The sequence below is a fragment of the Miscanthus floridulus genome, chromosome 10, assembly GCF_019320115.1.
Source record: "Miscanthus floridulus cultivar M001 chromosome 10, ASM1932011v1, whole genome shotgun sequence".
In the NCBI taxonomy this organism is placed as follows: domain Eukaryota; kingdom Viridiplantae; phylum Streptophyta; class Magnoliopsida; order Poales; family Poaceae; genus Miscanthus; species Miscanthus floridulus.
Window position 1 is genome coordinate 91,415,369 of NC_089589.1, and position 26,127 is coordinate 91,441,495.

Consider the following 26,127-nt stretch of genomic DNA (forward strand, 5'->3'; position numbering starts at 1 on the left):
AGCACGATCTCTCCAAATCGCCGAGCACAATCTCTCCAAAATCGCCGAGCACGATTTCTCCAAATCGCCGAGCACGATTTCTCCAAATCGCCGAGCACGATTTCTCCAAAATCGCCGAGCACGATTTCTCCAAAATCGCCGAGCACGATTTCTCCAAATCGCCGAGCACGATTTCTCCAAAATCGCCGAGCACGATTCCTCCAAATCGCCGAGCACGATTTCTCCAAATCGCCAAGCTCGATTTCTTCAAATCGCCAAACACGACATCTCCAATTCGCCGAACACATTAACTCCCAATCACCGAACACGATTTTTCCAAAAATCGCCTACTATGTTTCCTCCGGGACGCGTAGGTTTTCCTACAAAAACAATGACGGTGTTGCACTTTCAATTTTCGCAACATAGCCCGCCGATCGTCAAACAGCACACCGTTTTTCCTTCTGTTTTCTATGGAAACGACCCAGTCCCCGACTACATCCTACACGTGCTTAGGGGCTCCGCCCTCTGCGTTACGGTTGGTCGGCTGCGGTTCCTTGGCCATGCCTGTTTGTCCTACACGTGTCAGCGCCTCCGCGCTCGACGTTATGGACTATGGGCTAGTCAAGGCCTAGATTTCAGTTATGAACTAACCGCTCGGACGCCGCTTTAGCCATTTCTCTCACCACGTTATTCACGTTGGCTGCTGGGCAGAACGTTTTTTCGCAATAGTAATTCTGGAGGGCAACAAGGCTCTAACACCCCACCAAACATACCACGAGCTCGATGCTCGGCATGTTGGTCGGTAGGACACGGTCTTATGACAAAGCCTATTTCTCCAACATACGCATGGGCTCCGCGTTATGCGTTACGGATCACGACCTAACTAAGGCATTTAGTTCAGTGAAAACTAAAAGATCGAACACAGCTTATATTGGGAAAAAGTGCATCGGGTTGATAATACACAGATTCTTCTTAGCCAGATAAATCATGTATTACAGGCGGTAATATCCGAACAGTTCTTTAAGCTTCGCCAGCAGCTTCGGTTTCGCCAAACAGATCTATATCGCCGACAAGCACTTTCGCCACATCCTCAACGTCATCCTCCAGCTGCTGGGTCTACGTGTCGCTCAGCCCATCGGCGAACCCACCACCTATCGACTGGATGTCGATGGACAGATAATGGGACCGAACCACCGCAAGGGCATGAGTAGCGGCGGTCACAACGGCGTCGCGGTTGAAGTTTTTGAAGTTTTCCCACGCGGCCTTGCATCTCTGAATGATGGTGTCTGGCCCTTGCTGCCTACCATCAGGACGGGGCGCCGGTTCAACATCGATGCAGTCCAGCACGGGTTTTATTGTGGCAGTTATAGTGTTGAAGTTGTCCTTCTGGACTTTGGCTTCTTGCACCAGCACATCGAACTGTGCCTTGGTTTTATGTCGATAATCTGCAAGAATTACAATGGTTCGATAATCTGCAAGAATTACGGCGTCACTTCTGATCAGGGGAAACCTACCTTTCAATTCTTTGGCCAGTTTGTCGGCTCGATCCGACTCCTTCGTTTTCTCTTGTCGGATTTGTTCAACGGTTTGGTGAAGCCGGTTGAGTTCTGCATCTTGCTCTGCAAGCACAAAAGATAAGACACAAAAAAAATACGGCCACTTACTGCAAAGCGCATTATGTGAAAAAGAATACCCGATTTCAGCTTGGATGCATCCTCCAACTGCTGGCACTTCTGGTCGAGCAGTTCAGTTTTACTATCGAGTTCTACATTTTTCTTGCTCAACTGCTCGGACATCTTCTTAAGTTCCTCGGATGCAATTGCCAACTCCTCAGATGTCTTCTTCAGCTTCTCGGACGACGCCGTTAGTCGCTCGGACAGAACCCCATTTTGATGTTCAAGGTCCCGCGAATTCGACTCCGCAAGGTCCCACTCCCACTGGGCCCTCTGAATACTTTTTTCCGAAAGACTTAAAGCCTCCCGGAGTATCTTATTTTCCTGGGTGAGGGGCTCCATCCTCTTTATCAGTTGGTGCCGTTGTTCAGCTGTCCGAGCTATCCCCTGCGGATTAACAGTGCAAAAGAAAAAACCTTGATCTTCCGACAACATTTATCGGTGTTATTGGCGTGGCACTCACCTCGATTTGAGTCATAACTCCGGCGACGGCGGATTTCAACCTCTTTATCTCTCTGGTGGTGTTTTCTTCCTCGACGACTACCACCTCTTCCCCGCGTTTCCGGAGAATCCGGACGAACTGGGGCACAGGCGCGGCGCGCTCGATCTCCACGACCTCGTCCTCCTCCATCGTCGCTTGAGGCACCTTCGGGGGGCTCCGTGGTCGGACCGCCGCTCCGACCACTCCTGGCACCCCTGTGGGTGACGACGTTTGCTCCTCAGCAGTTGACAGGGTGGCGTCTGTAACCTCTGGCGCATCAACAGCAGCCGCAGTTTCCGTTTCCACGGTAACGACCTTTTCGGTCGTAGCCGCGGTTGCGGTCGCCGACGCGCCCATCATGTGCGCCAACGATTCACCGTCTGCTGGGAGCAGCGGCTGGCTCATCCTCTGTTCGCCGAACACTCGGGGACTCCTGGACGGGGGCAGTCGTCATTCTTTCTTCTGGGGTCATGGGCCTCGGCGTCGCACTACGTCATATCGGCTTCTCAGTAACAAGGCAAAATCAAAGAACAATATAATTACTCCAAGGCAAATATACTCACGGTTTGGTCTTCCGATTGATTTTCTTGAATCGGCGATGCCTGCCTGACCCCCCAGGCGCGGCTGCTTGGTCGACCTTGTGGGAGGACTCCTGCGCCTCCGCAGCGGGATGCCGCTCTTCTTGGTGCTCGGAGGCCCCACCTTCCGTGTGTTGTTCGGGGGCTTCGGTACTTTGCATCGCCGGGGCGTCCGCCGTTGCCCGACCATAACTTTCCCCTGCTCGATGCTTGGGAGCGACATTATCCGCCGGCACCTCCGTCGTGCTCGGCGGAAGTGCTGACTGGTCTTCGTTATCGTCCGACCACTCCAGCACAGCAGTTCGTGGCGGTCGAACTGCTCGGTCCTCTCCAAGAGAGACGCCTCCTGGTTTGTGTGCATGAGAGCTGGCGGTTTTTCTCCTTTTTTGGGCCGGCTCGTCTACTGCCGATCTCTTCCCGCGGACCTTCTCTGACACTAGGGATGGACTATCCGACGAGGAGCTCGGCTCACCTTCTTCATGCTGCAGTGGCCGCCGAGGATCTACTCCTTTTGGCCAATCGGCTCTCGGCACGTTTGAAAAGTATATTGCCCTATCCTGCGAATGAATCTTTTCATAAGTGAGTCAGTCCTATGCTCGGCAATTATTGCCTGATAGACGCGAAGCGAAATGGTTACCTGAGGAGGCGGGTTGGTGCAGTTGAAAGCCTTCGTCCCTTTAGGCCAGCTGAACGAGACATTCAAAGAAAATAGATCCATGGCGCGGTCCATCACTTCTTTCTTCGACAGGCGGTCCGTGCTTTCACGGGTACCGTCGTTGTCACCTTTAAAGTCGAACGCCGGGTGGGCCCTCTCTTTGCAGGGTTGGATGCGCTGAACTATGAAACTAGCTGCAACCAGTTCACCCCTAAGCTCCAAGCCTTTACTCAATTCCAGAAGTTCCATTACATGCTCCATTTCAGTGTTGTTGGGTCTCTCCGACCAGTTACTGTGGTTAACCGGGATGTGGTGGACGTCGCATCGAATCAACGGGTGACTCTGTTTGATATAGAACCATCTAGAGTTCCAACCTTTCAGGGAGGTATTCAGTGAGACGTTGATATACTCGCTGGCCATCCCATCCCTGAGCTGCAGGTACACGCCGCCGACCACCTTTGAACCGTTGCCCCCCTTCTTCTTCAGACAGAACAAGTGCCTGAAGAGGTTGAAGTGCGGCAGAACACCGAGAAATGCCTCGCAAAAATGGATAAAGATAGAAACATGCAGAATGGTGTTGGGGTGCAGATTACAGAGGCTAATCGCCCAAAACTGCATAAGATCCCTCAGAAAGGGGTGGATAGAAAACCCTAACCCTCGCCAGAAATAATCCTCAAATACTACAGCCTCATCAGTATGTGGTGTCGGGAAGGGCTCACCGCTAGCTGGCCGCCATCCAGCAGTAAGACGGTCGGGGAGAATGCCCGCCGCCACCATCTTATCGAGATTAGCCGCCGACGTCCTCGACGGCACCCACTCCTCGTCGCGGCTAGCCCCGGTGGCCACTTTCTTCGGCTTTACGGCTCCTTTTTTCGGCGCCATCTCCTATGGTTTGGTCCTAGGGTTGAAGGCGAACGCTCGCGATTGATGCGGAAGGTGGAGCATAGGGATTGCGAAGGCAGGAAGCAGGGTGGCTTGACGGAGGTAGGAGGCGATGTGAGTGGCGGCGCGGTTATAAAGCACTTCCCCCACTCTGCCTCGACTCTGAGGGTTTTTGGGAAACCGTTCCCACGATCAGCGCTACATCGATTCCTCCAAAATGGTTTGATGGGCCGCAACTTGGGCTATCGCGTCACAGTAGCCCACGCCGCTCATTTATCGCCGCCACTTTCTCCGAATTCTCCGCATTTTAATGAGGCTTAGTAACTGATACTGTACGGCCATTACTTCGAATTTCTCGCTGCGATTTGATTTATCCGATATCTACGCCAGAAACTCAGGGACTGGCTACCTGCTCGGACAGTTCACTAATTTCTGAGCCTGGCACCACGTGACTACGTCACCTACTGTCAGGCTCGGGGACTAAGTGGGCACACTTCACCTTGCGGTGAATGTGCTTGTTTTTTGTCTCGAGGCTACGCTCGGGGACTGGCTACCTGCTCGGACGGTTCACTAATTTCTGAGCCTGGCACCATGTGACTACATCACCTACTGTCAGGCTCGGGGACTAAGTGGGCACACTTCACCTTGCGGTGAATGTGTTTGTTTTTCTGAAAGCCTCCGAGCATCCAAAGGATAAACCAGGTATCTTTACCATTGTTTTCGGATTCTAAGTGGGCACACTTCACTTTACCATGCAGGAATTTTTAATTTTGGACTTGAGCTCCTTACACCCTTATGACAAGCCGTGCTCGGAACACACTGCTTGGCGATGTTGTACACTGCTCGGCAGTTGCTCACAACTAATCGGCTACTCCTTATGGTGGTCGGACCACGATTTGGATAGCTCGGTCTTGGTTCGCACCTGCTCGGAAAGTCTTAAGACGGCATTGCGCAACGGGTACAAGGCGCTCGGGGACTAGCTGTGGGGGGTACGACCCCGGATACCCACGACAGGTCACATGGGCTATGCCTCCAGGGGCGGTCCAGCCCGCAAGAAGGAGCCTTGCGGGGCACGATTCTGTTCGGCGACCCCCGCAAGGCACGGAGAGGATATCCTAAAGATGTTACGAGATCTAATAGGATATATACGATCCCATGTTTCTTGTAATCTGTTATTACTTTCCGGTTATCTCTCAAATCTAACCGACTTGTAACCTTGCCCCCCAGACCATATAAGGCGGGCAGGGACCCCCTACGAATTCACGGCAAATCATACGATAGCTAATGCAAACCAACAGACCACAGGAGTAAGGTATTACGTCGTACCGATGGCCTGAACCTGTATAACTCGTGTGTCTCTGTTGCCTTCTTGTTCTCGATTACACGCTCCTCTACCGATCAATCTACCATCGCGGGGTGCCCCTCGGTGGACTGCCGACAATATTCCGTCGACAATCATCCCTGTTCATCCTAACATATACATGTTTACTTAAAATATGTGGGTTGTTTAAGTGAGCACCCATGTTATTGGTGGCTGGTTTGTTAAGTGAACATTTTTCGATGCTTCATAAGATATTAAAATAAATATTTACCCTAATATAATATATACATGTTTACTTGGTATACATGATGAAACATAGCATTATGGTTATTTAATTTTACGTTTGTAGAAGTTTGTAATTTAGAAATATATATGTAGTTTATATGTATTGATTTATTTACTAAGATGACGTATATCTACACGTAGATTTGGGAGATATTTTTTATTTTTTTTCAATGGTCGAGGTAGATACAAATATAAAGGCAACACTTTATATTATCTATCATAAAGGCATATATGGGTTGGTTGAATATAAACTTAGAGGTTACTTTGCATTATCTTTCATAATGACAAAGGCGCATAATTTATAAAATCATTTGGGGTATTTTAAATTATATTTCATAATGGGAGATGTGGTAATTTAGATACAAAGTTAGTGGGTTATTTTAAATTATCTTTCATACTGGCAAAGGTTGCTAATTCAGATGTAAAGTTATGGTTTATTTTGAATTATGTTTCATAATGACAAAGGTAGGTAATATAGATGCAAATTTAGTGGGTTATTTTGAATTATTCTTCATAATGGTATATGTCGGTAATTTATAAACAAATTTAGGAGGTTATTTTGAATTATCTTTCATAATAATAGAGGTGGGTAATTTAGATATAAAATTAGGGGTTATTTTGTATATTTTCAATGGCAGAGGTGGGTATTTTTTTTTCTAAATTACAATAGATCTAATGACTATTGTCAGGGATGATGATTTGTGTCTCTCAAATTAAAGGCTAGATGTTTCTGATTATTTTGAGAATTTCTAAGATTTATTTTTTTTCCTAGTGCTTTTGGGAGAATTAAAATGGCGCTTTTGGCATATGTGGGTAGTTTATTTACAAATTTAGGGGGTTATTTTGAATCTTTCATAATGGCAAAGGTGGGTAAATTAAAATAGATCCAATGGCTATTATTGGCGATAATGATTTGAGTCTCTCAAATTAAATGTCAGATGTTTCTGATTATTGTGAGAATTTTTAGGATCCAATAATAGCGTGTCTCGGAGAATTAACGTGGTGCATCCGTTGAGACCTCTCATTAATAATAGTAAAATTTTGTGCACCAGAAAATACTCCCTCCTTCCTAAATTATATTTGTTTTTTTAGATTCATAGCTTTTACTATGTATTGAAATATACACTACATCCACATACATACTAAAAGTAATGTATCTAAAAAAGCAAGACGTCTTATAATTTGGAAGGGAGGGAGTAAGTGGAAGCTCTTACATTTGTCAACGATTACTATGCATCCGAAAAGATCTAGTACTGAACTTTGACTAATTTGTTTTGCTACACATGTTCTATAATACCAGGTTTCTTTGACGCTGTGCAGCCTGAAAGCAGCGGACCACACGCAGAGAACCATTTCAAACTGAGCTACACGGCAAAAAAATTAAGACAATGGACTAGGACAATAGTGATCAAAGTCAAACTAGAGTACGTACCTTGCGCACGAACAGCATATCCATTATTACGCCATATTGTCCGATCTTTGATTAGCGTCATCGTCCGCTCCCTACTTGCTGGTTCAATGAAGTCAAACACTTGTGCTGCTGAAACTCCAGCACCACTGTGGTCTTGTTGCCCGGCCTCCCTGCCTGCTGCTTAAATGTAGATCTTCGTTATTATTTTAGGAGATATAAGTATTAGTTACATCTCACTAATAAAAAATTACAAACTTATTAGTAAGCAATCAATTGAAACCTATGCCATGTTACTTAGAATCAAATTCACCCCAGGTCTTTAAAGTTGTGTGTAGGTGTCATATAGGTCTCCCAAAGTCTCAAAATACATTTTTAAGTTCTTCAAATTAGTTCGGGTCTCATCCATGTCCAAACGGGTGTTTACCTGAGCCGGTAGTGACGTGGATTTTATGCACAAGAAAATATTTTAGAAGGCAGGGAGTAAGTGGAATTAATATTTTTTTAAAAAATTATAGCTTTTACTATGGATTTATATATATACTACGTCTAGATATATAACAAATTAAAAACAATGTATCTAAAAAATCGAGACGTCTTATAATTTAGAAGGAAGGGAGTAAGTGGAAGCTCTTACACTGGTCGATGATTACTGTGCATCCTTAAAAGTCTTTGTGACAAGCACAATTGTGGGCCTGTTTAGTACTGACCTTGACAGATTTTTATTTTGCTACACGTGCGGGCTGTGATCGATCTGACCTTCCATATACAAGCACGTACACATGCTCTATAATACCAGGTTTCTTTGACGTTGTGCAGTCTGGCTCCGTTCAGTTCGTTGAAAAAACAAGACGAAATACTGTTTCGGCTGATTTGTTGTGAGAGAAAAACATTGTTCCAGCTGAAAAAAAACGAATTATAAGAGTGAACAGGGCCTCTGAAAGCAGCAGACCACACCGTCCACACGCAGAGAACCACTCCAAGCTGAGGTACACGGCAAAAAAATTAAGACAATCGGAGTAGGACACTGCCACACTGGTGATCATAGTCCAACTAAGTACCATTGGCCCCATTCGCTTCACTGAAAAAACAAGCAAAAATATTATTCTAGCTGAAAAAACAATGCTGAAAAAGACGGATTATAAGAGAAGCGAATGCGGTACACACTGAACAGCAAAGGCTCACGCAACAAGAATACCGTTTGTGAGACGCAAATAGCAACTTTTCCTCTCAACGGCAATGCACAAAGGAGAATGCCGCTGGCTAGGTAATTGTCAGATTTGTCACACCCAATTTTAAGGATAAAATTGAATGCACTAAACCCATGTGTGTCCAGGGATTAGTCACACACATAAGTTGACAAATTATAAAAGTATCATCACGGTGTATCTTACATCACGATTAATACCATAACATAGTCTTACACAACACAACAGAAGATAAAAATATAGCTCTCTCGTGGAAGCTCCAACACAGGGACTGGTCAACTAGTTGACCACAAGCCTAAAAGTCCTCTGGAAACTCCTCATACTCATTGACATCTGTTACCCATCCGGGATTTTTATATAAATATTGAAAGTAAACAAGCGTAAGTACTTCCCGTACTTAACAAGATAACATTGGGTTATGAAAGCTCAAAAAGGATGACTCTGGTTTACTGCGGTTAGCACTTTTAGTAAGTCAGGATTTTATCATTAACTATTATCAAGTTATGCTTAAGCCCCAATTAAACCCACGTGATCAGATATCAGAATCAATTGTATCATATCATCATCATAGAACATCATAAAGGAGCAACAATAAATAACCAGTTATTCTGTGAGTTTTCCGGGCCGCTCGTGACCGTGAGCATGACTGTTATAACAGTTTGTAAACCTCTGCAGAGGTTGTGCACATTCACCGTGAGTCGTGATTCCCACATGCCCGGGTTAATTACTCCCATAACACTGCCAAAGTGAGCGGACGGGGTACACTATGAAGCCATTTCATAGGTTTCTCTAACAAGTTAGGGCCGCTATGTTTCCTCGGCAGGTAGATGTAGGAACCCCCCTTTCCTATGGCACAGATCCTTCGCGGCTATACACATAAGAATAGGGGCAGTCCTATACCCAACGTGGCAAGCCCCTTTTGCGCTATAAAGGTAACCTCTAACAAGCTAGAAAAGGTCCTATTACTGAGCTAAAGTCAGAGCCATGTGACCCTCATAGTTGCACTGTCAGTCCCAGCTTTTGTCGACAGATAAGTCCTTATCGGGGGGGGGGGCCGAGAGCATCATGATCAAAAGTCATTTGCTCCTTCGCCCTATAATTCAGTTGTTTAAAAACAAATTTTACCTTTTCGTTCCATAGAACCATTATTCATTATTTGGATCATGTACAGTTACATTGAGCGCTAGCAAACTACCCATATGCATATAACCCATAGGAGAACAAGGAACAAGGATAATCAAACACTAGGATGTCCTTACGGGTATCAAAATTAGACACATGCAAATGAGTAATTAATAAATGAGTGAATAGGAACATCAAGGTAGATCCCATTCTATACTTGCCTTGGTTAACAAACTCCTGCTGGTCCTGCTGGTCGTCAAAGAACTCTTGGTCATCCAACGTTCTCCTCACCGTCTGAACACGACCAACACGGACAACATACAACATTTCAGGAACATTCATGCGAAGCAAACAATCCTATAGTTAGAACAGTACACCAGCAGTACAGAAAACAAATTAAAATGTTTATGAAAAGAATCTATGTCTCGCTACGATCACGTCAACGCGAATTTCACGAAAATCGAAGATAAAACGTGAAAGTTATGATTTATACAAGATTTCCTATAGCAAATTAATTAAATAAACCTAACCATGAAATCTAAAAGTTGCAAACTTGGTTAATAGTGGTATTAACACGTAAATTATGCAATTATAAAACTAACACAATTTGAACGGGTCGATTCGGAGCTAAAACAAAGTTTTTATGAGCAAAACAAATTAGTGGCATTTCTGTAATTAGTATGAACTATTTTTGGATTTAAATCAAATCTGTGATTTTTAAATCGGCCGAGGACTGCGGGTTCAAAATCACAAAACCTAGGGGTCTCTTTAGCAAAAGGACCCACGAAGGGGTATCGGCCATCGGTGGCCATTGATCAAGCATTGGACGGTTCAGATTAGATCTGGGGGGGAGAGAGAGAAAGGTGGCGGCTGGAACAGTGGCGGCCGCGGCGGGGCACCATGGCCAGCGGCAAGAATCTCGCCGACGAGCGGGAAACTCGGCCTACGGGCCACGGTTCGAACGAACCGGGGGCACCGGGGAAGAGAGGGGGGTGCACGTGACCTCGCCCAGGCCGAGATTGCGGCCGGAGGACACGGCCGGCGGTCGGGAAGGTCCCCGGCGCACGTGGCTAGGGCCCTAGAGGCCATGAAACTCGGAAATAACGGCACGGGGAGAAAGAGGGGAGCAAGGGGGTCTCACCGTGGAGGAAACGAGGATGGAGACGGCTCGAGGACGACGGACCGCGCGGGGGGGGGGGGGCGGGACCTCGGCGCTAGCGGTTGCGGCTTCCTCGTGCACGGGCGAACAGCGAAAGAGGAGCGGGGGAGACAGCAGGGGGGGCTCGGCTCGGCTCCGTTTTATAGAGGCCGGGTGCGGGGGAGGGACGCTCCCACGACGCGAGACGTGGGCGCAGAGGCGGTTGCGGCTTGACTGGCACGGGGCGCGGGAGGTTGGGGACGACGCCGATGCGTGGGCCCTGGCTGTCAGCAGGGAGGGAAGGAGGGAGGGAGCGGCGGCAATGGTTCCGCCCGAGCTGGGCCGGCCTAGGAAGGAAACGGGAGGATGGGAGGGGGAAGGCGAGCGGGCCGGCTTGGGGAGTTGGGCCAGCAGGCCAGAATTGAGGAAGGGAGGGGGAGAAAAGAAGAAAGCCTTTTTCTTTTTATTTTCTAGAGTTTTAGCAAACCATTTTTGAATTGATTTTGTATTCGATTCAAATTTGATCAAAACCAATCATTACAAAAATAAAAGTGCAGCAGCATGTATGTGTCAAGAGGTTACTAACCTTATATTTGATTTTAATTTCACAAATTTTATTAATTTCCTATATTTGAGTGCACACATAATAACATAAATAAATCAAATTTAACTATTTTTAAAAAAATGAAATTTTTAGGGTGTAACAATTCTACCCCCTAAAGATGAATCTCGTCCTCAAGATTCGGATGATTGCTTACTCAAACAGTTGGGAGTAAGACTTTCGCAAATCCTCTTCTCTTTCCCAAGTAGCCTCATCCTCTATATACCGATTCCACTGTACCTTGCACATCTTTATAACTCAGCTCCTTGTAACTCTTTCTGCCATCTATAAGATCTTTTTCGGATACTCTTCATATGTGAGATCTTCCTTAACGGCAAGTTCTTCTAAAGGAATCTGCTCTTCTGGTACTCACAAACACTTCTTTCATTGAGAAACATGAAACACATCGTGCACACCTGACAAACTCTCAGGCAGTTCTAACTGATAGGCTACTTCTCCACGTCTCTCTAGGATCTTGAAAGGTCAAATATACCTCGGTGCCAACTTTCCTTTCATATTGAATCTTTTCACACTTCTCATTGGTGACACCTTCAGGTACACATAATCTCTAACTTCGAAAGTCAGCTCTCTTCTACGAGTATCAGCGTAACTCTTCTGTCGAGACTGAGCCACTCTCAAGTTGTCTCTAATCATTCTGACTTGTTCTTCTACGTCTCTAATGACATCGGGTCCAAACACTTGAGTTTCACCAGTCTGATTCCAGAACAAAGGCGTTCTACATTTACGCCCATACAGTGCCTCAAAAGGTGACATCTTGAGACTCTTTTGGTAACTGTTGTTGTACAAGAACTCAGCATATTGCAGACTCTTATCCCAGCTTGTACCATATTGCAGTGCACAAGCTCTCAAGATATCTTCCAAAATCTAGTTGATCCTTTCAGTCTGTCCATCAGTTTGTGGGTGGTAAGCAGAATAGAAATTCAACTTTGTCCCCAAAGATCTATGTACTTTCTGCTAGAATTGCGATGTAAACTGAGGGCCTCTATTAGACACAATTTTCTTGGGAACACCATGTAAGCACACTATCCTTTCCATATACAACTCTGCTAGCCTTGCACCTGTATAGGTAGTTTTGACTGGTAAAAAGTGAGCAACCTTGGTGAGTCGATCCACTATTACCCATATTGAATCATAACCTCTTTGAGTGCGGGGCAAACCTACGATAAAATCCATACCAACTTCTTCCCATTTCCATTCAGGAATTTTCATTGGTTGTAGCAACCCTGCAAGTCTTTGATGCTCAGCTTTCACTCTTTGACAAGTGTCACACAAAGCCACATACTCTGCCACATCTCTCTTCAAACCATACCACCAATACTTCTCTTTAAGATCCAAATACATCTTGGTACTTCTGGGATGTATAGAATAAGCAGACTCATGTGCCTCTTGCAGAACTGCATCACGGATAGCCTTCACTTTAGGTACACATATCCTTTTCCTGAACCAAAGAGTACCATTCTCATCCATCCTTAATCCTGGTGCCTCTCCAAGCACTATATTCTCCGCTATCTCCTTAAGTTTTTCATCCTCCAGTTGACCTTTGCGTATTTCTTGCTCCAGAGTAGGCTCTATCACCAATTCCATTGCATTAGTGACGAAGCTCAAGTTGAGATACTCCATTTCAGCACACAACTCTGCTGGCATAAATGTCATCCGAAGTCCATTGGCATAACTCTTTCTGCTAAGTGCATCAGCTATGATATTTGCTTTTCCCGGATGATAATGCACTTCCAAATCATAGTCTTTGATCAATTCTAACCAACGATGTTGTCTTAGATTCAGATCTGACTGGGTAAAGATATACTTCAAACTCTTGTGATCTGTATAGATATCACTCTTATGCCCAATTAGATAACATCTCTAGATTTTCAAAGCATGAACCATAGCTACCAATTCCAAGTCATGAGTAGGGTAGTTCAACTCATGTTTCCTCAATTGTCTAGATGCATATGCCACCCACTCTTCCTTCTTGCATAAGCACACATCCAAGGCCCAAACGAGATGCATCACAATGTATAGAGAAGTTCTTGCTTAAGTTGGGCAAAATCAATACTGGAGCTGTAGTCAATCTCTTCTTTAGCTCATCAAAGTTTGCCTGGCATTTATCAGACCATACAAATTTAGCATTCTTTTCCAATAGAGCTGTCATAGGCTTAGCAAGCTTGGAAAAACCTTCAATGAACCTCCTGTAGTATCCAGCCAATCCCAAAAAGCTACGAATCTCACTTACATTGGTTGGTGGTTTCCAATTCAATACATCTTGCACTTTGCCTGGATCCACTGCTATTCTACCATTGGAGACATGACCCAGAAAAGAGACCTCCTTCAACCAAAACTCACACTTGCTCCGCTTAGCATACAACTTATGCTCTCTAAGCTTTTGCAAGACCAACCTTATATGTTCAGCATGTTCTTCTTCAGTTTTGGAGAATATCAGTATGTCATCAAGGAATACCACAACAAGTTTATCAAGAAACTCCATGAACACCTTATTCATCAGATACATAAAGTATGCAGGTGCATTGGTCAATCCAAAAGACATAACGGTATACTCATACAAGCCATACCGTGTAGTGAATGCTGTCTTGGATATGTCCGAGTTTCGAATCTTTAGCTGATGGTAACCTGAGTGGAGATCAATCTTGGAGAACACATAGGCTCCTCTCAACTGATCAAACAAATCATCAATCCTAGGCAAAGGGTATTTATTCTTGATAGTAACCTCATTAAGTGAACGGTAATCCACACACATCCGTTGGGTACCATCATTCTTATCCACAAAGATCACCGGTGCCCCCCATAGGGAAGAACTGGGGCGTATGAAACCTTTTTCTTGCAACTCTTTTAGTTATTTCTTAAGCTCTTCTAATTCATTAACCCCCATTCTATATGGACGTTTAGCTATTGGTGCAGTTCTAGGTAATAATTCAATAATGAATTCAATGTCACGATCAGGTGGCATACCTGGCAAGTCATCGGGGAAGACATCCGGGAACTCCTCCACAACACGATCTTGTTTATTGGCATCACCATCCAACTGGTTCACAGTGGCTATTGGCTGAGCTTGCACTACCACTTCTACACAGATTCTATCTCCATTGGGTGATGTCACAACAACCGATCTCTCCTGACATTGAATCACTGCCCGGTGTTGTTTCATCCAATCCATTCCTAGAATAAGATCAATTCCCGATGTTCTCAACACAATAGGTTTCACTTTGAAGTCTACCCCCTTAAGGAAATACTAGCTGAGGTACTCCAATAAGAAGCTAGCATACTACCTCCCGGTGAATTTACTAGTATGGGGTTTTTCATGGAACATAAAGGTATGCTATGCATTCTAACAAAAGCTTGGGAAATAAATGAATGCGAAGCACCTGAATCAAAAAGTACTGTAGCAGAGATAGAATTGACACTGAACGTACCCAACATGACCTCAGGCATCTCCTGAGCTGCATCCGATGACACATAGTTCACTTTTGCAGTGTGAGGTGGTCGGGTGTTGAACTTCGGATTGCCATTCTGGTTCTAAGGAGCTTGCTGCTTCTGCTTCTTTGGACACTGATGAGCATAGTGACCTACTTCTCCATAGCGGTAGCATGCGTTGGGGTTATTGGGTGCACCACTCTTCATAGGAGCATTGTTGGACATTCCCTGGCGTGATGCCGGATCGCCGGTCTATTGCTGGGGACGCTGATTACCAAACTATTGCTGGTACTGAGGGCGTTGTTGGAACTGGTTACGCTGAGGATACTGACCATTGTTTCCTTGGTTAGACGGTCCTTGATTCCTCTACTAAAAACCCTGCTAGGGATAAGCACACGGGCGGGTGTTGCTTCTAGAAGCTTGCCCTTGAAGCCTCCTATTCTTGGCTTCCATCTCTTTGCGCTTATCGTCAATCACAATAGCGCGGTTCACCAAGGACTGAAAGTTAGGGTATGTGTTGGACATAAGTTGGAGCTGCAGTCCATCATAAAGTCCCTTGAGGAAGCGGCATTGCTTCTCCTTATCCTCAGCTACATCATTTGGAGCATAGTGTGATAGTTGAGCAAACTTGTCATGATACTCCACCATAGACATGGATCCTTGCTTAAGGGACCTGAATTCCTCCTGCTTCAATTCCACTAGTCCATCAGGAATATGATATGACCAGAAATTGTCCTTGAATTCCCACCAGGTGATAACAGGAGCGTCGTTGGGGCGTCCATACTAGAAATAATCCCACCAATCCTGAGCTGCTCCCTGGAGTTGACTAGAAGCATACAACACCTTCTCAAGATCATTGCATTGTGCTATGTTAAGTTGCTTTTCTACAGCATGCAACCAATCGTCTGCCTCCAAGGGATCTGAGGCGTGGGTGAACACCGAAGGGCGACCCTTCATGAATTCTCCACGCTTGTCTCTGACCTGAATAGGCGGTGGTCCTCTTGCAAGTTCATTATCCAAGAGTTGCATCATGGCTTGCATCAACTGCGCTTGCATTCCCATCAATTGCTCCATAGTCACTGGTGGCGGTGGTGGTGGATTCATGGGAGCACCACGACCACGACCACGGCCTCTGCCTCTTCCTCCTCTTGTGGTCATCTGTTTTCCAAACAAATGCGCAATATTTTAGAGATTTCCAAATTATAGAGAACTTATAAAAGATAAGGAACAACGCTGAGAATTTTCTGGACAAGACTCAATTACAGCAGTTCAGTAAATCTATCATAACTGGAGTTTCAGAGACCCAACAGAGGCGTACCAAGAACGGTTAAAAAGCTTAGGAGGTCAGCTACAACTTTTATTTAGGACACTTTTATAGATTCATATATATACATGGTCAAAAACAGAACTAAACCGAATCTGTTCTGGGTTCCAGTCTGCACAGAAACATCAACTTGTGATAGCTAGATCTCACAAACCTGAATAGCTACTGATGTGATTCTAGAGACATTTGAAAGATACAAAAGTCTAGATATCTCCACAAAAATTTCAGAATTTTTGGCAGCCCAGATCTCGAGATACAAGATAAAGAACATAGGCTGCTCCAGAAAACAGCACAACAGAGATATGATAAAGCAACCCATCTGCATTAAGACCATCATCTAAACTTAAGGTTCAAACCTATGGAATTTGTGGACATGCCCACAAACCTCCAGCAATCAAAAAAACTCCAAATCATCCAAGATCACAATTAAAAACATCTGATCACTAGAGTTCATAAGACAAAACAAGACTAGACATGACACACGAACTAACAACGTCGTAACTTAAACAAGGTACCTAACACCTACGGGGCGGTGTCAACCATGGTGAACGACCGGGGCTTCTTCTTGTAGATCAGTGGCAGCCCAAGTTGGGCATGCAGCTCGTCAACTTGCTTCTGGAGACACCTCTCGGCCCTCTGCGAAGCACGCAGCTCTCCCTTGACTTCTTCATCTACCCCTGCATAACATGGACATGTTGCACTGTTGCTTCCAGGGTTGGATCACTTTCTGGTGGTGCCAGGACCTGACAATTACCCTCATGGTCATTGCGAGGAAGGAACCTAAAATGATCCTCCTTCATGGCCTCAAAACGACAACCATGGTAGTAGATGTAGGCATTCTGCGCTGCATCTTCCATGCCATCCAATGCATACGCCCGTCTGGCAGTGGCACTGTGGACAGTCTCCACCTCATGTGCATTCTTTATGTCGTTACAGGCGGTGACAACCACCTCTACCTTCCAAAAAGTTGCCTCCAAAGGGTGCTGGTACTCTGCACAGTGATAGTTGATGGAGACATGCAGGTCAGTGTAGTAGTCATCCAGCACCTGGGTAAGGAGGGTATGGTAGTAGGCCGTCTCCAGGGCTTGCTTGAAGTAGTACTTGCACGTCCAGCCCATCTCCTCATCCACCACAGGGACAACTAGGGGTGGCACAGGCATAGGTGAAGTAGCTAATGACTCCATCGGGGTAGCTACAACAACATAGACTGGTGCAACAGCTGGAGTAGGAGTAGGTGCTGGTGCAGGAGTCGGGGTAGCTATCCACTCCTCATCATCGGAGATGACCACAATCTCCTTCTCCACCTATGGAGCATGGGGGGTGAACATGGCACGGTAGCCTGCGGTGCTAAGGCGGGGTCTTTGGGTTACAAGACATCTATAGATTTAGAGTAAGATAGAATTAGAATCAACCATTTTATAAAATAGATTAAGGTATGAAAAGCATAAATGTTTTAATAAAATAACAAGGATAAGACAGTAAGCATGAAATCAGTGGAGCAAATATGCTAAAATGACCATCTCTAACTAGGCATGTATCCTACAGTCAACACGGCTCTGATACCAATTTGTCACACCCAATTTTAAGGATAAAATTGAATGCACTAAACCCATGTGTGCCCAGGGATCAGTCACACACAAAAGTTGACAAATTACAAAAGTATCATCACGGTGTATCTTACATCATGATTAATACCATAACATAGTCTTACACAACACAGCGGAAGATAAAAAGACAACTCTCTCGTGGAAGCTCCAACACAGGGACGGTCAACTGGTTGACCACAAGCCTAAAAGTCCTCTAGAAACTCCTCGTACTCATTGACATCTGTTACCCATCTGGGATTTTTATCTAAATATTGAAAGTAAACAAGCGTAAGTACTTTCCGTACTTAACAAGATAACATGGGGTTATGAAAGCTCAAAAAGGATGACTCTAGTTTACTGTGGTTAGCACTTTTAGTAAGTCAGGATTTTATCATTAACTATTATCAAGTTATACTTAAGCCCCAATTAAACCCACGTGATCAGATATCAGAATCAGTTGTATCATATCATCATCATAAAACATCATAAAGGAGCAACAATAAATAACCACTTATTTTGTGAGTTTTCTGGGCCGCTCAAGACCATGAGCATGCTGTTATAATAGTTTATAACCCTCTGCAAAGGTTGTGCACATTCACCGTGAGTCATGATTCCCACATGCCCGAGTTAATTACTCATATAACACTACCAAGGTGAGCGGGCGGGATACACTATGAAGCCATTTCATAGGTTTCTCTAACAAGTTAGGGCCGCTAGGTTTCCTCAGCAGGTAGATGTAGGAACCCCGCTTTCCTATGGCACAGATCCTTCGCGGCTATACACATAAGAACAGGGGCAGTCCTATACCCAACGTGGCAAGCCCCTTTTGTGCCATAAAGGTAACCTCTAACAAGCTAGAAACGGTCCTATTACTGAGCTAAAGTCAAAGCCATATGAACCTCATGGTTGCACTGTCAGTCCCAGCTTTTGTCGACAGATAAGTCCTTATGGGGGGCCAAGAGCATCATGATCGAAAGTCATTTGCTCCTTCGCCCTATAATTCAGTTGTTTAAAAACAAAATTTACCTTTTCGTTCCATAGAACCATTATTCATTATTTGGATCATGTACAGTTACATTGAGCGCTAGCAAACTACCCACATGCATATAACCCATAGGAGAACAAGGAACTGGATAATCAAACACTAGGGTGTCCTTATGGGTATCAAAATTAGACACATGCAAATGAGTAATTAATAAATGGTGAATAAGACATCAAGGTAGATCCCATGCTATACTTGCCTTGGTTAACAAACTCCTGCTGGTCCTGCTGGTCGTCAAAGAACTCTTGGTCACCAACGTTCTCCTCACCGTCTGAACACGACCAACACGGCAACATACAACATTTCAGGAACATTCATGCAAAGAAAACAATCCTATAGTTAGAACAGTACACCAGAAGTACAGAAAATAAATTAAAATGTTTATGAAAAGAATTTATGTCTCGCTACGATCACGTCAATGTGAAGTTCACGAAAATCGGAGCTAAAACGCGAAAGTTATGATTTATACAAGATTTCCTATAGCAAATTAATTAAATAAAACTAACTATGAAATTTAAAAGTTGCAAACTTGGTTAATAGTGGTATTAACACGTAGATTATGCAATTACAAAACTAACGCAATTTGAACGGGTCGATTCGGAGCTAAAACGAAGTTTTTATGAGCAAAACAAATCCAGTGGCATTTCTGTAATTAGTATGAACTATTTTCGGATTTAAATCAAATCTGTGATTTTTAAATCGGCCGAGGACTGTAGGTTCAAAATCACAAAACCTGGGGGTCTCTTTAGCAAAAGGACCCGCGAAGGGGTATCGGCCATCGGTGGCCGTTGATCAAGAATTGGATGGTTCGGATTAGATCTGGGGGCAGAGAGAAAGGTGGCGGCCAGAACAGTGGCGGCCGCAGCGGGGCACCATGGCCGGCGGCAAGAATCTCGCTGGCGAGCGTGAAACTCGGCCTACGGGCCACGGTTCGATGAACCGAGGGCACCGGGGAAGGGAGGGGGTGCATGCGACCTCGCCCAGGCCGAGATTGCGGTCGGAGGACACGGCCGGTGGGGTGGTTGCCATGGCCGGTGGCGGGAAGGTCCCCGGCGCACGCGGCTAGGGCCCTAGAGGCCATGAAACTTGGAAATAATGGCACGGGGAGAAAGAGGGGAGCAAGGGGGTCTCACCGCGGAGGAAAACGAGGATGGAGACAGCTCGGGGATGACGGACCGCGCGGGGGGGGGGGACGGCGAACCTTGGCGCTGCGGTTGCGGCTTCCTCGTGCACGGGTGAACGCGAAAGAGGAGCGGGGGAGATAGCAGGGGGCGACGGCTCGGCTCCATTTTATAGAGTCCGAGCGCGGGGGAGGGACGCTCCCACGACGCGAGACGTGGGCGCGGAGGCGGTTGCGGCTTGACTGGCGCGGGGCGTGGGAGGTTTGGGACGGCGCCGACGCGTGGGCCCTGGCTGTCAGCGGGGAGGGAAGGAGGGAGGGAGCAGCGGCAACGGTTCCGCCCGAGCTGGGCTGGCCCTGGAAGGAAACGGGAGGAGGGGAGGGGGAAGGCGAGCGGGCCGGCTCGGGTAGTTGGGCCAGCAGGCCAGAATTGAGGAAGGGAGGGGGAGAAAAGAAGAAAGCCTTTTTCTTTTTATTTTCTACAGTTTTAGCAAACCATTTTTGAATTGATTTTGTATTCAATTCAAATTTGATCAAAACCAATCATTACAAAAATAAAAGTGCAGCAGCATGTATGTGTCAAGAGGTTACTAACCTTATATTTTATTTTAATTTCACAAAATTTATTAATTTCCTATATTTGAATGCACACATAATAACATAAATAAATCAAATTTAACTATTTTTTAAAAAAATGAAAATTTTAGGGTGTTACAGTCAGGTACCATGGGCATCTAAAAGGGGTGAATTGGGTGTTTAATTTACACTTAAAAGCTAGTGCATGCATGCTTAACTTACACTACACTAGAAACCATAAGCTGTTCTAGCAAGATGCAGCATAAGTAAGTTTTTTTCTAGTGTACCTTAACTTACCCATAACCCACGAAGAATTTTCCAATCTAGAACCAATTCTATCAACTAACCTAAGCTAATCTAGGAAGGTATAAGGGGCACACAAGTAAAGTACAAGCAGAAGCAAAAAAAAAAGTATGTAACGAGCTTAAATAAGAGAGGGTGATATCAATTGCCAAAATACAACCTTTAGTCCATGTTGGAGCTCCACCAAAATACGCTCTTGGTCGCCAAATCTCTCCTGATCACGGTATTAGATTCTTCATACCAAGCCTCTACCAACCAAAGGGTATGGTAGCACGAGTCATATTGGTCTTAGTACTGCCCCGGATATCTTGGTCACATTGACGCTATGTCTAATTTCTTAATCTTGCTAGAAACTTCACTATTACTCTCGAGTTTATTACTGAAATTACTACAGTTATTGGGTACCCAAATCGTATTCTTGTTTTTCTTTAAAATCTTTCTATCATTTTTAATCTTATCATTGGCAAGATCATTCATCGTTACTAGTTTCTTACCCTTTGTTTTTTTTCCCGAACATCTTACCCTTTGTTTGTATCGGCCTATTCTGGCCCGGCCCGATCAACACTGTTTTATTCTCAAAGTTAATAGTGTTTTTCGGGGAAGAGTTTTCAAGTAACTTGTGCCCCGAAGCATCTTGAGAGTTTAGAAACTTTGATCGACCTTCATTAATGGCCGATTGCAATTGGTGACCAAACGTATTGCAATTTCTAGTACTATGAGAAAATAAGCCGTGCAACTTGCAATATGTATGGCCTTTCAATTATGCATATGATGGTATAACATGGTGATCTAGCAATCTAATATGTTCCTCTTGTAATAAAATATCAAAAATCTGATCACAAATAGTGATATAAAATGTATATCTTTTATTCTTTAACCAATCCTTCTACGGAGTAGGCTTTAAGTCTAAGCAAACGAATGGTTTCGATTTGATATCTACCCATTCGGCTACACATTTATTTGTCTTTTTATTGTCCAATATTCTCGAATGGTATTCTATTTTTCTATTAACAGGCCTCTTTAATGTTTTCCACCTCGCTTTTATATCTTTGAATCCAAAATAATTACAGCTCCTATGTGTCATTTCAGACCAAGTATAAACCAAGTGTAAAATAATGAAAGCTATCCATATCAATATTTAATTTGAAGAAAACAACGGGGAAGGCTTTAACTCTAATAATCTGCTACTACTATCACTCTCTAGATTTTTTGCAATTGCTCTATATTTCCCTGGAGGTTGCTGGCCCTCAAGGAAACTAATTTTGATGGTTAGGAATATTTTCTTGAAGGTTGCTGGCCATCTATATTTTCTTGAGGTTGTTGGCCCTCAAGGAAACTAATTTCCTTGACGGTTAGGAATATTTCCTTAAAGTTTGCTAGCCGTCAAGAAAACTAATTTAATTGACAGTTGCAATAATTTCTTATCCTTTTGGCAAATTAATTAAGTACAGTCCTAATTTTCTTGGCAGCTAACCTCCAAGGAAACTAATTTCCTTTGTCATCTATATCTTTGACGGAGTTTGCTTGACGGTTTGTGGCCAAGTATGATCATTTACTTGGCGGTTTAGGTCCTTTCCTTAGTAGTTTTGGAGGTAACTCGGGATCGTGGTAGTGTAACAATATCACCAACGGTAAGCAAACTTCCTTGCCTTTGTTTTTCAGACTGATTATTGGTTGTTTTGGCACGAAATTCTGAAGAAAAAATACAAACCTCCTTAAAATCAAGCCAAGCCGTCTTACTGTTCTTGCTATATTTTTAGACAGGCAAGCTTTTTTGTCTTGGTACTAGAGACAAGCAATAGTTACTAGTTTTCTCGGCTGTTGCAATAGCCAAACTATTATTCATACATGAACCTATCATTTTGTCCTTGCCAATTTTATCAATTGGAAGCGTTTCTTCCTCTTTCTCACTAGTCGTCAATTTGACAGTAGCTGGCCTTAATTCTTGTTCTATGAAAACATGTTTTATTCCCCGCCTTTCAAGAGCATCAGCATTTCCCACCATCCTTACGCATTTGATCATCACTAGTTTCCAAGGAAGATCTTAGCTCTCTATCAAACCATCTTTTAAACTCTAAAAATTGCTTTGCCAAAAAATGACCATAGTCGAACCAACTTGTTGAGTACAAGGAACATGTGACTACGATTGGACATTAGGATGAGTTTGTATAAACGATTTATATGTTGTCAATTTGGGATGGTGTAGGAGGCACTCCTACAAAAACGATTTGTAGCAATGCCCCTCTTTTTTTAGGGGCGGCTCTATATTGAGTCGTCCCTACAAATGCCTCCCAAATGAGCGGCCCCTACAAATGGATTTATAGGGGCTGCTGGTGTTATCAGCTGCCCCTACAAATGGTCCGATTTGTAGGGGCGGCTCTATATCCAGCCGCCCCTACAAATCGGATTTTACACGCCGAATATTAAAAATTAAGCAATGAAATTTAATTTTTTTCAAACGACGTCGGATGAAGAAATGACCAAAATAAAAGTTGTAGATCTTGAAAAGTTATAAAACTTTGTGGTTTACAACTTTTTCATTTGAAATCATTTACTATTTCAAAATGCTATTTTGTAACACCCTAAAATTTGCCTCTTTTGAAAACAAGATTAAAATGAATTATTTGCGCTCATGAAATATAGGAAAATAATTTTTTTTATTAATTTAAAATTCATCATAAGGTTTAGCAACATGTTTGAGCATACATGCCTTTGCATTTGATTTATCTGGTTGAGTGATTTTAATTGAAAATTCAAAATGGGTTAAATTGCTTTTGCAAATGAAATTAAAAAAATGGCTTTGAAATAAAAGACAATTGGGAAATGAAAGAATTTAAAAAAAGTTATAAATTTTATTTTTGAAAGCCTACTAAATTTTTTCATTTTTATTGAAAAGAATATTTGAATTAATATTTAACTTGATTCAAAGAAATTTAAACCATATTTGAATTGGGATTTGAAATAAGAAAAGAAATAGAAAAGGAAAAGAATAAACCCCCCTCTCTCCCACTCTGTCTTCAGCCCGTGCGCCGTGGTAGCCCAGCAGTCGGACGCTCCTGCTCCCGCTTTCCCTCTAATTCTTTCACGTGGTCCGGCCCAGCCTCACGCCTCGGCCCAGCTCGGCAGCCCAGCTCTGCTTTGCCGAAGGCCGCAGTCGCAGCCCAGCTCAGCCGCAGGACACGCCCTCTCTCAATCACTGACCGCCCGGCCCCTCTTTCTCTCATCACCGACCGGTGGGACCCAACCGTCAGGAGTATCTCCCACCTCCAGCTCGCATTGGAACCAGACTCTCCTCCATCAACAGAGTCCGCTGCGGTTCTACCCCGCATTGATGCCTGGCGCCCTAACCCACGCCAGCCCCATAAGTAGCAAGCCTCCACGCCGTGCCGCCTACCCTGAACTCTATCTCGCACCGCCCTTGCCCAACTTAGCCAGCGCCAGCGCCTGGATTCCGCCGGGAGGAGCCGACGTCACCGAGTCGATTAGCAGCTCTTTCATCATGGTAAGCACATCCTAGAGCTTCTATCCGAGTTATCTAACCCGTACAACCCCTATTCTTCTTCTTTTTCCCTCTGTGCTGCCCTATGCCACATAGCAGTTGCTCCACTGCCACCGTAGCCCGTCGCCCGCCTTCTCTGCTCTACAATAGCCGCTGCAAGTCACATAATCGAGTTCGCCATGTACCTATCCATCTCCATGTGTCTAATCCGAGTCGAATTAGAGCCCCTGGGTGCTTTGTCCAATAGCTCCGGCGAGCAATCGATCGACGCCGGCGAAGTCGTCGCCGTGAAATCCCTGTTCTGGCCAAGTCTTCCCCTCCCAATCAATTTCAACCGTCCGATCTGAGATCTGTGGCCCAGATTAAAAGATACCTTTTCGTTGGCACTTTTATTAAAGAGCCCCTCAGTTTCTTCAAAATAGAACCCACGGTCCATTGCGTATTTCACAGTTTATGCCTTCTTTTAAAAGCATATTTTGTTCGGTCGATTTCAAAAATACGTTTTCACTTATTTACAGATTTGCCACTGATTTTGTTTTAGCCATAACTCCTCCATTTTAACTCTGATTTGACCCGTTCAACTTGCATTAGGTTCGTAATTTCATAATCTACGTGTTCATAGTACTGTTAGATATGTTTTCAACTTTTTAAATTCAATGTTAGATTTAATCTATTATTTTAATGAAGGAAATCTTGTTTAAATCCAATCTTCTACATTTTAACTCTGTCTTAGTCCATTCAAGTTGCGTTAGATTCATAGCAATGAGATTTACATGTTAGTAGCAGTGGTTACCATGTCACTATTTCTAGAATTTCATGGTTTGGATCATATCTTGATTAATAATTGTGCAACTAGATTTTATAAATAAAATATGATTTGTTTTACTTTAGTTTTATAATTCAAATATAAATTTGACTTAATTAAACTTATAGTATTTATAAAATATATTATATATATGAATTTATATAGTTAAAATAAATGAAGCCTATAGTTTTCTTTTCCGTGTATAAAGCAGATCTATCGGTAGATGTATCTTTTTAACCTAGCTCTGATGAGCGTGCTCTTCGCGTTTGTGTGTTCGTAGCGATGCGTAGAATCATATTTCAAACTCTTTTACTTATTTTTTCTATGAGTGGTGTACTGTTCTAATTTAGTTCTATTGTTTGCTTCATGTATGATTGCATGGACGCTTGTGTAGTGCTTTATGATCTTATCCAGTCGTTGAGTTATACGTGGTGAATCAAGAAGTAGATCTTTGAAGTTTTGGACTTGAAAAAGGATTTAAGTTTAAGGCAAGTATAGCATGGGATCTTCCTTGTTGTCCTATACACCTTTAATCATTTAATTCATACTGCATGTGTCTACCTTGACTACCACTATGGATTTTCTAGTGCTTTGTTACCTTGTGCCTTGATACCTATGGGGTATTGCATTGGGTAGTATGATGCTAGTGTTCAATGAAAGCCATGATCTTGTAACTTGACTAATGGTATATGCAATAAACACTAAAAGATGCTTTTTAGCAACATGGAATCAGGGAGCTAGAGCATTGGGCTGTTTTATGGTGCTCTAGATTCCTCTCCCTAAGGACTTATCTATAAGTGATCATCCGGGACTTACAGTACAACTATGAGGGCTATATGGCTTTGGCTTTGGCTCAGTAGGAGGACCTTTTCTAGCTTGTTAGAGGTTACCTTTATTGGCATAAGAATGGCTTACCGAATCGGGTATAGGATAGCCTCTACTCTTATGTGTATAGTCGTGATGGAATTGTGCCATTAGACAGGAGGTTCCTATATCTGTTTGCCGAGTGAATCTAATGGTCCTAACTTGTTAGATGAACCTTTGAAAAGGCTTCATAGTGAACCCTAATGACCTTCCTTGGTAGTGGGTCAAGA